Source organism: Nematolebias whitei, chromosome 2 (genome assembly GCF_014905685.2).
Source record: "Nematolebias whitei isolate Nwh7 chromosome 2, NemWhi1, whole genome shotgun sequence".
Lineage (NCBI taxonomy): Eukaryota > Metazoa > Chordata > Actinopteri > Cyprinodontiformes > Rivulidae > Nematolebias > Nematolebias whitei.
The window spans coordinates 43168752-43183383 of NC_056499.1; the positions used below are offsets into that span (position 1 = coordinate 43168752).

General features: G+C 42.7%; 1 pseudogene; it reads left to right on the forward strand.

Annotated features, from left to right (window-relative positions):
* The window catches only part of LOC119426959, a 60411-nt pseudogene that overhangs the window by 573 nt on the left and 45206 nt on the right, over positions 1–14632 (forward strand).

Below are 14632 nucleotides of genomic sequence, written 5' to 3' on the forward strand. Positions count from 1 at the left end.
CTCTAAAACTATCAAGAAGTCATAAAACTAAAGTCTGTAAACTAATATTTTTAACAGATTTTCGTGGTTGCGTTTTCAAGGCAACCAACTAGCATGTCACAATGACATTGTTATCACCTGTTCCCAAAGGCCAAAAGGCAGTAATGCTTTTGTAAATGTTTGTGTGAGTACTCATGTTGTTGTTTTATTTTATTGATTTGTTTTCCATGAACCACTGATTGGATTTTATTGAAACTTTCAGGAGGTAATCATCACATTTATATCTTCAACACAGTTGGTTTAATGGCTACTCAGCCATTAAGTAGTAGCTCTACTCTGACTTACTTCCGGTGAGCGAACGCTGGCGCATCTTGGTTGCCGCTGCTCGTCGTGCTTTTTTGCTTTTTTCTGTTTTATTCAGTCCTTCCTGTCTTTTCCCTACACCAAGTCTCTGATCCGTCTCAATACCAACCGTGCGGTTCATTAGGATTTACCTGCTGCCTGCTCTGGTTTGGACTCTCCAGCTGCTCATCCACCACCACCCGGCGTCTGGTCTTCTCCATTACTCAGCGGTCGAGCTCCTTCGCCTTCGTTTCCTACCAGCCGTGCCACCTGTGCTCCCTCTTCAGGACATTGCCTTCCATCCTCACCGTGGCTCCCGCCGTAGACTCCACGTTGACAAGTCTAACCCCATAAACTCCATCTGGTCTGACTCTCACCATTCTACACGCCGCAATACTCGGACCACTAAAAGTAATAGCATGTTAGCTAGCCTAGCTCAGTCGGCTAATGCTTCGGTCGCTACCAACTCCTCCTCCGTAAAGTTTGGCCTTCTGAACGTTCGCTCACTCACTGGAAAAGGTCAGCTTATTCAAGACCTAATATCCGACCGTAAGCTGGATTTTATTTGTCTAACAGAAACGTGGCAACAACAAAATTACTTTTTCCCCCTGAATGAATCGTTGGTTACGTAGTGTAACCCCAGATTCTATGAGTATAGGCGTAGCCCTTTAAGGCTGTCGCTTAGTGGGTTTATCCCGATATCCAAAGCATCGCACTGAAAAATTTAGTCCACGCCCACCTGCTGTGTGGGCCCCACCCGGTCCGTATAAATTACGTTAAGAGCGGAAAATCGGCTCCCAAAAATAGCTTTTTCTTCAGCCATTTAGGAGCCAGTGAGGCCCGACATTTAAAGGGCTACGCCTATACTCATAGAGTCTGGGGTTACAGTACGTAACCAACGTTCTATTTCGTATAGGCTTCGCCCTTTAAGGCTGTCGCTTATTGGGTTAAGGGCGAAGCGGATGTTGTCCTCGCCTCACTGGGTCCATTCAAACACCGTATGACGCAGAAGCTTGCCTAAAACCGTCTTGTCATTCAGCTCCCCATGTGCGTAATTACGCATTGCGTAATTATGTGTGCCATGCACAGACGCATGTTGTGTAACTATGCGTTCTGAATGCATGAACGCTCCGGAAAACTTCAACGGGGAGGGAAAAAAGCTGAAAAGAGCCATGAACCAACCGGTTTACGGCTGAACCGTATGAACAGATTAATAATAACAGGAGAGCTGATTATTAATCAAATGAACTGATTGGTAACAATAGTCGTGAACTGATTAGTGACAATAGAACCAAAATAACAATCACAACTTGTGACTGATAACATCTCACACTGTAATGCATGCATACAGATGTGAGTAAAACGGAGTTCCATGAAACAACAATATTCATTCTGTAAAACACTAAAGACAGAATGTGTCATGGAACGACCCGTCACATCACGTAGATAAAAGCGAATAAATGAGCAGGGTGTTGACCATGTGGCCGCAGTGCAAAATGTCATGCATTACCATACCATTATGCAAAGCAGTCGAAGATGCGATACCCCTGATCGAGTGTGCTCTGAGGTTGACAGGAGGCTCTAAATCTGATGCTCTGTAGGCTTCAGAAATGGCCTCACACAGCCAGTGTGACAAGCGCTGGGTGGATAACGGTCGACCTGCAGATGCATCTCTATAATGCACAAACAAATGTTGACACATTACAGCTGTGCACGCTATGTAACACGTCAACGCCCGCACCGGACAGAGGAGATGAAAAGACGCTACTTCTTCTGATCTGTGTGTGAACCCCTCCAACGATATCGCTCTTGATTTAAAAGAGCTTGTGATGTTTTAGGCATAAAAGCTGGGTTTGGTCTTAAATCAGCTGAGCTGCCGTCAGCCTGAATTCTGAGACATGACGGAGCGACAGAGAGGGCAGATAAATCACTCATCCTCTTAGCGGATGTTAAAGCCAGCAGCAGGGCTGTTTGAAGAGACAAAAATTTAAGTGGAACCTGATCCAAAGACTCAAATGGAGCTTTGATCAGGACCTGCAGGACCAGTATTAAATCTCACTGTGGAACAAGTGGGTGTGAAAACAGGCCTGCGTCTCTGTACACCTTTTAGAAAACGCTTCATCAGCGGATGATTAAAACCTGTTCTGTCTCAGAAACCTTTCGTGGCAGGAAGAGATGGCTGCAGCGTACGTTTTAATCGTGCTGGACACAGAATTTCTGTCCATCAGCTGCTGCAGAAAGGACAGCATGCCACCTAATGGACATGAGGTGGCCTCTACACCCTTCTCTGTGCACCAGCGCAGAAATGGCTGTCCGCTTTGATGTGTACAGCGCTGTGGTAGATGCAGCATGTGAAAACAGAATTGTATGTGTAGTGAGTCACGTGGGTACGTGTCACTAGTTGTAGTATGACAATATATCCCCGTTTATATGCATACTTTTTCACGAGTTCCTCATCTTTCTGACTGTGTAAGTCGTGCATTGAATTTTAACAAAATGTAACGAGAGACGTTATTTACCTTTGACCCATCAAAATGAATGGAGTCATTTATTTTCAGAATCAAAGTTTAACATCAAACATTTACATTAATTTGGCAAAATATGAAAATAATAACAGACAGTTTCACAGAAAATGAGCATCGATCACTCGGCGGTGAACGAGGACTTTGCTTCAGATATTTCTAAAATATCTGTACTGGTTTTGTGAGAGAGAGAAGAGTTTAAGATGAAGTGGAGATTTATCTTACAGAGAAATATGTGAGGGAATTTAATCTGTTTGACCAGAAATTGCACGCTCCGTCAGATCTCAGCTGGTCCACGGTACACTTGGTCGAAGAAGAACTTTTACCTTGTTGAAGTTCATCAGCTCAGTAAGAATCCTTCAGACTCTTTTCAGCGTCTCCGTTGAGAACTGCCAAACCTTCAGAGAGTCGTGCGTGGGTCGTTCAAACAGAAATTATAATTCCAAAACGTCTCTGGATCATCCTGAACGCGTCCTGCATTCAAGAACTCTGAACTCCTTTCATTGTCAGCAACTCTTCTCAGATTCCAACTCCCAAAATCATAACTCTCTTCATGAATTCTCCATGAATTCTGACAAATTCTTCTGAATTCTCTTCAGAACTGCTTCAGAACTCCTTGAGAACTGCTTCAGAACTATTCACCATTCCAACTCTCTGCAACTCTTCATTGTCTAAGTCTCTCAGTCTCTTAGACTCTTCAGACTTTTCGAACTCCAAAGAAAAACTCTCTGGAAACTCTCTGAAAACTCTCCCAGAACCGGGAAGTTGTCACATTTTAAATGAGTTTACTTCCGGGTTTACTTTAGAGCTTTCTGATTCGTGGATGGACCAGAAAGAGGAGTGGTGTTTGACGTAAGGTATTATCAAAAGTCGAGGTCAGGGAATGAGATTTGTTTAACAACTGACAGAGAGATTATTGCAGAAAGCAGACTTTTTGGAGCCTCACTCTGTTGTATCTTTCCAAATAGTAAAACATGACATCCCTTTTTCAGTAAACATTTAGTTGACCGAAGCTTCAACTTTCACATACTTACGACTTGGCTCATTTCAGACAGAAAATCAAGAAATGCATATTAAGGTGATTTCTTCTTTGAATGAGGAATAAAAATCATTACTTACTGTTTATGTAAAATAAAAATGAGTAGTTCTTTTCAACCTGTAAGCATTGAGTGAAACTAACACAATTTGATTATCAAACATTTGTAAGACAGTAATGATTATAAAGAATTGTCTTTTCTGCTTGATTAATTCAAGAAAGAAAGTCATCAGATGGCTCAGACTTATTCAGATCAATGAAAATAACAGTCTCTGTCCATCTGGTAGATTTGAGGTCATCAGGGTCAGATAAGGGTCAGACCAGGTTCACTACATATGCACTACATCCTGTGGGAGACCCATCCTCTCTAAGCGGATCCGTTCATCGGCCAGACCCACAGGTGCTGGCCTATTTCTGGGTAACTCCTGGTCGCTCCTCCTGCCTGGAGGAGAGCGTCCTCCCTCCACGGCAGTTTCCACGGGCTCCCCGACAGCAGGCGTTGCAGGACTGGGAACCACGGTGCGCTCACGCGTTCGGGGGCCACCAGGAGAGCTGTCAATCCTTCCTCCTGAACTCGGTTCAAGAACCGTAAAATCAGAGGAGGTGGAGGAAAACGCGTACAGAAGCATTTTGGGCCATGGGCTGTGGGCAAGCGCATCCACCCCCAGCGGTGGTTCGTCTCGTGGGCTCAGAGAAAACCATAATTGACACTGAGCGTTTCTCATGTCACAAACAGGCCCACAGCTGCTATTTCAATCTGAGTCAAAATGTTCCGTCAGAGGATGATTAAAGGTTGTTCTGTCTCCGACAACTTTGAGACAAGAAGAAAGCATGGCTGTAGCATACGATAATCGGGCTGGACACCAGATTTCTGTCCATCGACTGCTGCAGAAAAGGACAGCATGTCGTACAGTGGACATGAAGTGGCCTCTACACCTTTCTCTGTACCGCAGTGCTGAAAAAACTGACCACTTGATGTGAACAGCGCTGTGGTGGTTGCAGCACGTGAATCCTGAATTGTACGCACTACATCTTAAGAGAGATCCATCCTCTCAAAAAGATCCGCACAGCGGCCAGACCACAGGTGCTGGCCTATTCTGATTAACTCCTTATCGTTCCTCCCACCTGGAGGAGAGCGTCCTCCCTCCACGGCAGGTTCCACGAGCGCCCTGATAACAAGTGTCGTAGGCCTGGGAACCATGATGCGTTCACGCACTTGGGGCAGAGGAGCTGCCAGTCTCTCCTCCTGAGCTCGGTTCAGAAAACCGTGATACCAGAGGGAGAGAGGAAGGTGAAAAAGCATTACGACCACAGGCTGTGAGCAGGCATGTCCAACCCAGCGGTGGATCGTCCCGTGACTCCACGATAATTATAGTTGACATTGAGCGTTCTCTCGTGTTGTTACACGTCTACAGGCACTGGTAGGATTTCTGCCGTGTCTGAGCCATAGCTCTGGGTAGAAGGTCCCAGGTCCCCGTGCCGCAAAGGACCGTCTTGGACATCACATCCGCCCCTTGTTCGGAATACATGAGATGTACCCTACTCCAATGGAGAGCAGATTGGGTGTGCCCCACGCAGCATCTGTCTCACAATGTGGCACATGGGTTGAGTGCATACATCTCCTGCCAGTATGTATGCAACAGTCACTTGCTGTCTGTGTGAATCAAAAACCCTGATGATTCTGCAATTCAAGGTCAGTGTTGAGTCACATTCAAAGAACCCGTGCGACACTCCAAAAACATTTAAATGAGCTGCTGTGTGGAGAACCACAGCGCCCCCACAGCTTGTTAAATGTGTGTGCCTCTGTGAAAGCTGACATGTGTGACATAGGTCTGCTGACAGAAAACAGCTGATATCACTCAACCGGTTCACGTGAGTTGCACTGCTGCCACCTGTCTGTACAAACTGCTCAGCAGCAGTAGGTGTCCAGATAAAGCAGAATTAGAGCGGCTCGGGCGCATAATGGAGTGTTGTTTCTCACAGTTAAAAAAATTGACAAATCTAGAATAAATCTCATCTTTCCAGTTCTTTGGGACCAGGAAGTGATGAGAGAGGGACCCTGCGTTTTCCTCTCCTTCTGAGACTCTAGAAATTACATTTAAACCAGAATTTCCTGAACTTCTGCGAGAGGGGACGAGATCTGTTCAGAAATGACAGAAAATGTCACAGAGTTCCTCCACACCGGGGTTTGAGCTGTACTACAGCATGAATCCCCGGATGAAAAACGGTCCGCCCATCCGTCTGGAGCGCGCGCTCATTGCCACTCGTTTATAATTTATAAAGTGGGCACGCATTTATGCTATGAAACGCACATGCATGCTGATGTGAGCTGGTGCGCGCTGAATGAGAAAGAAAACACGCGCGCCCCCGAGCATGCAAATCGTTGTCGGTTTGCTGATGCTGCGGGATGCAGCTCATGTGCTGTGCTCACGTTGTGTGCAGCTGATCTGTGTAAACGTTCGGGGAGCGGGTGCACGTATGAGCCGACGTGCCCTGAAGAGTCATGTGTGCGCGCCCTCATTCATGCGATGCCTTAAGCCAAGATTGCCACGGGAGCGCGCATTGACACTGGTGCGGTCAGGAAGCAGTGCGCGGCATCGGTGGGGCGAGGTTATCACTGGACTCGGTCTGCAGAAACACGTTCATTCTTGGCTGCGAATCACAAGAACTTTTGAGTGATTCCACAAGCTGCAGTATTAATTCAGAAATCCTTCTTCGAGGATGAAGGAGCGGAGCCGCTGTGAGGCTTGTGAAACTGCTGACGCCACAGGAGCGCGCGTTTGACACTACTGCGATGAAAAAACGCATGTCGCTCCTGCCGAGAGCGAGATACGTTACTGGGCTTGTACTGCGGTCTCACGTTAACGTTGACGTGAACGGCGGGCGCTGAGAGCTGCGTGTGCACTTTCATGCCGCGGGAGAGCGTATTGGCACCGCTGACTGTGAATGAAAACAACCTTAAAAGGCTCATTCGTGATGAGTGTGTGTTATGGGGCCGCTTGTCAGATAATCCATGCCGACAGACTGGCTAAAAGACACTTCATCATAAAATGATGTTTATTTCACATCGTGTCATCAACACACCTCTTGCAAACCGACACCTGGTTATCCTCCCTTGAGCTCTGTTTGTTGTCCTGGAGGGCCCCCTGTTGGCGAAGTCCGGGAAAAAAATGAACTTCCGGATGCCGGGGACGTCTGACGGGAGGGGCTGGCGTAGCAGAGCTGGGGAAGCGTTGTGCAGCCGTGGAGCATCTTGAAATGATCTCTCGCTGATGAAAAGAGGACCTCCAACAAGCTCCTGCAGCTCTCCTGAGAGGAAGGTGGAGTGACAAGCCAGGAGAGCTTCTGGGACCTCGTTCTCCGGCTGCGATGCGGGGAGGCAGACAGCAAAAGAGGCGCACCGGTTGAGGATGACGTCAGCTGCCCTGTAAACGGAGCGTACTGCAGGGGCCAGCAGCGTCGTTAGCAAGCAGCCGCTACAAGAGCGGAGCGAGCCGAAGGACAGAGGGCCACCATCTCTTCCCACCTCTGAACGTGTACGCCAACAGCGTAACGTGTTGTTCGCAGCGGGCGTGTGGAACGCATGCTGGTGAGCTCAGTTGGAGAGCGGTGTCACCGTCTCGGTTATGCTAACTGGAGGCACAGGACGCTGGTCCACCTCGACATCTTGCTCCAATGACACCTCCATCAGGCTTGGCTCCAGGGGGCACTGAGGGACTTTCCGCTCGGTGAACCCCTGCTCTGGAGATGGGTGCGGACTGTGGAGACCGGCCCCCCCAATCTACCAGGAAAAAAACGTCTGTGGCCTCGCCCGTAGGACGTCCTGTTGGGAAAACGAGGCCAGATGGATCAAGACGGTGAGCCGGAATGGAACCTAGTAAAAACAACCTTCCCGCCGGATCATCTGAACTGGCAGGAAAGGCGTGGGACGTAAAAAAGGTCCCTTCATGTCAGCCGCCTCCTGGGTTACGCCGGGCAACCCCAGAGGGCGCCGTCAGCCGGGAGCGATGTGATCGCCGATGCGAAACGAGGTGGGATGGGGTGAGCATTCACTCAGCCCCCCTCCACCGACACTACGCTCTCCAGGAGGGAATGAGCAGCGGGGGGCTGCAGTTGGGCGCCACCTGTCCCCGAGGAACCACCGATTCGATCCAAGGGTCGGCGATAAGAGGAAAATTACAAGATGGCATTGTCCAGTGTGTAGCGACCTGTCACTGAGAAATATTCCTCTGCTTTTTTTACTATACATAAATGACCTTCCCAAAATATTTAATCACTCCAATATTTTAATGTATGCTGATAATACTTCTCTTTTCTTATCTGGCTCAAATATCGAATCTATCAACAGTCAGCTACAAGCAGATCTTCAGCAATGTCATTTTTGGCTACAAGAAAATCGCTTGACAATTAATTAAAAAAAATCTGTATGTATGTATTTTTCCTCACCTAGAAGACATTTCAATATATCAAATCCTCTTACTTTTTTAAACAAACCCCTTTCTATTTTCACTACTTATAAATATGTGGGAATTATCTTGGACTCTCATTTAACTTATCATGACCACGTGCAATCTTTATATACCAAGCTGAAACAAAAATGTACGTTTACTCCAAAATTAGATCAAATTTAACATTTTCAGTTTCAAACACATATCTTCATGCCATAATACGTTCAACTATGTCATACTGTTTATTGGTCTGGTCTCTTACTACTAATGAAATCCTGAAACCCATAGCTAGGCTCTACAATAGTACAATAGTAGCCCTACAAAATTCATAACAAACTTCCTGGGTGGACTCATCACTGTACAGCTCTTTCTTCTTCAAATGCTCTAACTTTTCAAAATTATGTTCTACACAGCATTACAGTATTAAATTGTATTTTCAGGTTTTTCATGGTGTCAGTAATGTAGCTCTTTCTACTTTGATTCCTAAAACCAATAATGGACATGGTCGCTTGACTAGAGCTGCTACAAGTGGACACTTGCCAATACCAGCCTTTAAAAACTGTTCTGGCCAGAGATCATTTTTCTATGTTTATACTCAAGCATGCAATGACATTCCACAGCATATAAAGTCCATCTCAACATTCCCACTTTTTAAGAAGACTTGTGCGTCATCTGTTGGACACCCTCTTTTGCAATCACCGTTAGGTGTCTGCCGTATTTATGCTGCCATTCTTGTATTTTGTAAGGTAGTATGTCTGTGTGTCCATTAATGTGATGTGATGCCGGATAGTTGTGTTTTTTACATTCTGCAGAACAGGAACCTGCTGTAAAACAGCAAAAATGCTGATCCAGGCCCGATTTCTTTTAATCTTTTCCTGTTTAAAAATTTAAATAAGTAATAAATAGAGTATACATATATATATATATATATATATATATATAAATAAGGTAAGTCTAGAAGCTGCAGAAAATTCAATAAAGAAAGGAGGAAGACAGAATGACAAGAAAACTGTACCATGGTAGACAAGTGAGTCTATTGAAACAATAAAGTTAAGAAATAAAGTATTTAAAGGACTTAAAAGGAATCCAATTTATCAGAATCCAATTGATTATAAAAGAAAGCAAGCAATGGTAAGGAGAATCCTTAAGAACACAAAGAGAGAATATTGGAGAAAATTCTGTAACACAGTGGGTAAAGAAACAAAAATTGAAAAAAAAAGGAATGTAATTAAAAGAATGAATGGTATTAAAAAATAATATGAATATCCAGTATTAAAAATAGATAACAAAACTATTATAAAAGATGACAAGAAAACTTAAATATTAGCAAAAACATTTAGTAAAATTCATAGTTTGAGTAACATCAGTGAAGAAGGAAGGAAACGTCAGGAAGCCACAAAACTAAAATACAAATATTTTTTACAAAATACTGAAGAAAAGTTGATTATGTACTGTAACCCCAGATCAGCAAATAATTTATTGAATGAACAGTTTACCAAAAGAGAAGAACTGAACTATGCAATAAGGAAAACAAGGAATACAGCACCTTGTAAAGATAACATTTGATATGCAATGATAGAACATCTAAGTGAAACATCAAAATACATAATAATAGAATTTTACAATAAAATCTGGAAGGAAGGGGAGCTGCCAGAGAGCTGGAAGGAGGCGATAATAGTTCCAATAGCCAAAGCAGGAAAAGACAATACAAACCCAGAAAATTATAGACCTATTGCTTTAATGTCAAATACCTGTATATGTAAAATAATGAAAAAATGATTAATAATAGATTAACTTTTTATTTACATATCAAATGGTATATATCTAAATATCAGTGTGGGTTTAGAAAAGGGAGGAATACTAATGATCCAACATTGTGTTTAGAGCATGAAATCAGAAAAGCACAAATCAACAAAGAAAGTGTAGTTTCTGTATTTTTTTGATATAGAGAAAGCATATGATATGATGTGGGTAAAAGGATTATTAATTAAATTGTGTCAAATGGGGATCAATGGAAAGATGTTTAACTGAGTTCAAAACTTTTTATCAAACAGAACAATAGAAGTGAGAATTGAGCAAGAACTATCAAGAAAATTTACAGTAGAACATGAAACACCACAAGGAAGCATCTTAAGTTCGTTATTGTTTTCAATAATGATAAATTATATATTTACAGACACTGGGTAGGAAATGGGATGTTCATTATTTGCAGATGATGGAGCCATATGGAAAAGAGGTAAAAATACTGAATTTGTTGTAAAACAAAATCCAATATATGATAATTAGAATAGAAAAATGGGCATTTCAATGGGGATTTAAGTTCTCAGTAGACAAAACAAAAGTTATGGTATTTGCAAAGAAAAAAATAAGAGAGGAAATAAAATCTAAAAAATATAATCAAGAATTAGAACAAGTAAAAAGTGTAAAATTTGTAGGATAATGGTTTGATGAAAAAATAATATAAAAAATACATATACAGAAATTTATAGATAAATACAAGAAAATAATAAATATTGTAAGATTTTTGGCTGGCAGTGACTGGGGAGCAGATAGAGGTGCATTAAAACAAATGTATACAGGATTAATCAGATCAAACATTGATTATGGAAGCATCATTTATGGATCAACAGCGAAAACTCATTTGGAAAAATTAGACACAATACAACATCAGGCGTTAAGAATCTGCACAGGAGCATTCAAAACTACACCAACAACAGCACTAGAAGTAGAAATGGGAGAAATGCCTTTAGATCTAAGAAGAACACAACTAAAGGAAGAAAGATTAATAACAAGATTGAGATTTGGCATACATTCACTATTTCAAACAAAGAAACATAATACAAGAAAAGGTGAGCACTGTGGACAAGATGAACATATACAACATGTTATACTATGTGCAAGAACAAATATACAAACCCTTTCCAAAAAATTAGAATATCATGGACAAGTTGTTTAACACGACGATGCCTCACGAATCGCGACTTGGCCCTGGTTTCTGCTCTCTGCCTTTCTGTTCATGACCACTGCTTCAACAACCGGACCCCATTATTGGATTTGCCCCTTGAACCACATTATTGCAGCTTTTCTCTACAGCTGCTCTGCACCAGGACCAGTGATGTCATCGCTGTCATTCTGTCAAGTGACTCTCTCCTTCCTGTGAGAACCTGTTAATGCAGCTGATCCTGATTCCTCCAGAAGCAACCAATTTAATAAAAACTGTTCTTTTTGTACACCTGTGTCTGGCTTATTATGAATCCAAACCCGAATGTGACACACTCATACTTTCAAGAGTTGACAGATTTTGCAGTATCTCAAGTGAGGCTTAATTTTAATCCTGCCGGAACAGGATCTGGGAACTCTCTTATTTGGACAAAGTTCATTCTGGTAACGGTTTGCTTGGCTCCAGTAACTCTCAGGCTTACTAAAAATAAAGTTATAAACAAATATGATAGCCTTGAACAAATTAAACTTATACTGAATATGTAAACTGAAAATAATTAAATAAACACTCATTTTAAACACAACAGCCACTTACTTTGGGTCTTAGACTTCTTAACAGACCACAGTCACTGAGGCTCCACAACTTCTCCTCCACCATAACCCTCAGCACTGGCTCCCCTCAGGGATGAGTGTTGAGCCCTCTCCTGTACACTCTGCTCATGTATGACTGTGCACCTGCCCATCCAGGCTGTCATTGTAAAGTTTGCAGATGATACAGCGGTGGTGGGATGCATCACAAACAATGATGAGTCCAGCTACAGGCAAGAGGTGGAACACCTGGAGAGCTGGTGCAAAGAGAATAAACTTCGCATCAATGTGAAAAAGACAAAGGAGAAGGTCCTGGACTTCAGAAGGAACAAACACACCTACCCCCACCCCCCAGGTCTGGTGAGGTCTGGGAAGCTCAGTCCTCACCTCCTTCTACAGGTGTGCAGTGGAGAGAATCCTGTGCTTCAGCATCAACATGTAGCATGGAGGCTGCACGACTGCAGAAAGAAAAGCTCTGCAGAGAGTGGTGAAGGCTGCACAGAAGTCTGTTGGAGTCAGCCTCCCCACCATCACAGACATTTACATCTCCAGATGCAGGAAGAGGGCCATCTGCATCATGAAGAACCCCACTCACCCAGCATACACACTTTTTGTCCCACTCCCCTGAGGAAGGAGGTCGAGGAGCATTAAGTGTAGAACCACTAGACTGAGGAACAGCTTCTACCCTGAGGCTGTTAGACTCATGAATCTCTAACTAGAATAATCACTGTGAAAAATCACATCATGTTGCTGCTGATCTGTTTCATGTTGCTGCTGATCTGTTTCATGTTGTTGTGTTCATGCGTGCTCATCTGCTCACACAGACTCATGTTCATGCTGCTGTTTGGCGTATTGCTTTTGTGCTATTAGTGCTTAGTGTATTTTAGTTGATGTTTTTCTTAGTTCATATCTTAGATCTTATTACTGTTTTTAGTTTACATTTTATTGTTGGATGTAACTGGGACCCTGATTACACAATTTACACAATTACACAACAACAAATAAAGAAACTCTGGCTAATGAGCATACGAGCTACCTCATCTAGGAGCATCTCCGCATTTACCCTTAAAGAAATCTCTGGCCCTGAAAGAGTGGTCGCATGAGTGTTGAGCTAACCAGGCTGTTGTACGCAGGCAGGAGCCCACAGGCAGCTGCCATGAACAGACGGATGAGGCGCCTGGAGGTTTCACATTATGGAATCAGACAACAACAAGTAGGGATAGTGTCGGGCTCTGACTCAAGTAAGAGGGAGGTGGGGTAAGATGCTTGACAGAAGCAGAGTGTTTACAAATGTAGGTAAACGTAGATGTTCAACAACCTGGTAAAATACACCAAAATGCAGAAAATTGCATCTATTAAAAAATTTGTGGGGAAGGACCCCCAGACCCAACCCCCGCTAGCCTGCCTGCTATTTGTGTTCCAGCATCGATGGGTTTACAAATTAAACCCCAATCACATTACATTGTGCTTGATATAATTTACAAAGTATTTCTACAAACATTGTAACTCCACACTTAGCTGTTTCAAAACCTAAATAAATTATTTCATCTCATAACTCTAACAAGTTATACTGTACACACACAAACACACATATACATATATATATATATATATATATATATATATATATATATATATATATATATATACATATAATATATATTATCTTGCTTAATTGCAAAGATTTTACAAATAAGAGAAATAATGAAAAGCGAACAGTAAAAATTGCATTGAAAATGTGTATTATATATGTATATATATACATATATAATACAATTGCAATTGTTTTGTGTTGGATACACATCCTGATGCAAGCTTGAGCCTGTAGACCAAGGCTGCTGCACTCGACCATTGAGCTACCACAGTCCCAATAGCATTAACTTTATATAAATTAAATGTTAAATAAAAGTTTAAAATGTAACATTTCATATGTGCTGAATTATTAGGCCTTCTTTGGAGGTGATGAAGGCCTTGAAGGATTCCCACTAACAATTGTTTTAGTGTTATTGCATTGTTTTAATACAATAATACCCTTAAAATGAGAAAAGTTTGCATATCTGCATCAAACTTGTGACCTTGAAGACCTCTTTATACTTTGAAACAATGACTGCATTCAGACACATTATGTCACCTCTCACATAAATTATTTGTCTTAGCTTGTTTCTTTCAGCCACCAGAGTCTCTCTTAACTGGTTATTTGACTACGCTCAAGCTAAGGAAAACAGAACCTGTTTTAGTGTTGACAGTCCAAATGTCAGCAGACTCCAGGAAAGTCGTTGTCTGCCATCTCAAACAATGTTAAAGACAAACCTGTAGAAAAGTTGTATTATCTCAGTTAATAAATGCTGTATCATACTGTGCAATAACTAATATGTCAATTGTTTTTCTCTGTCTCCACTGCAGATACCTGGAGGCCTACCTCAAAACTTTCATAACCTCAGCAGAAAGACATTTTATGCTGGGATTACCAGTGACGTACTACGTGTTCACGGATTCACCAGAAAGCGTATCAAATTTTGTTCTTGGTCCACAGCGAAAACTAAAAGTTGTACGGGTGGATAAGTACAGCAGATGGCAGGACATCTCCATGATGCGAATGAAGACGATATCAGAGACGATTGAAAATTAGCTCCGGCACAGCTTCACACATGTCTTCTGTTTTGACGTGGACCAGGGCAGGTTTGGCTCTGAGGCTCTGGGAGAGTCCGTGGCCATGCTCCATGCCCACTTTTACAAACTTCCAAAGAACAGGTTCACCTATGACCGAAACCCTAAAT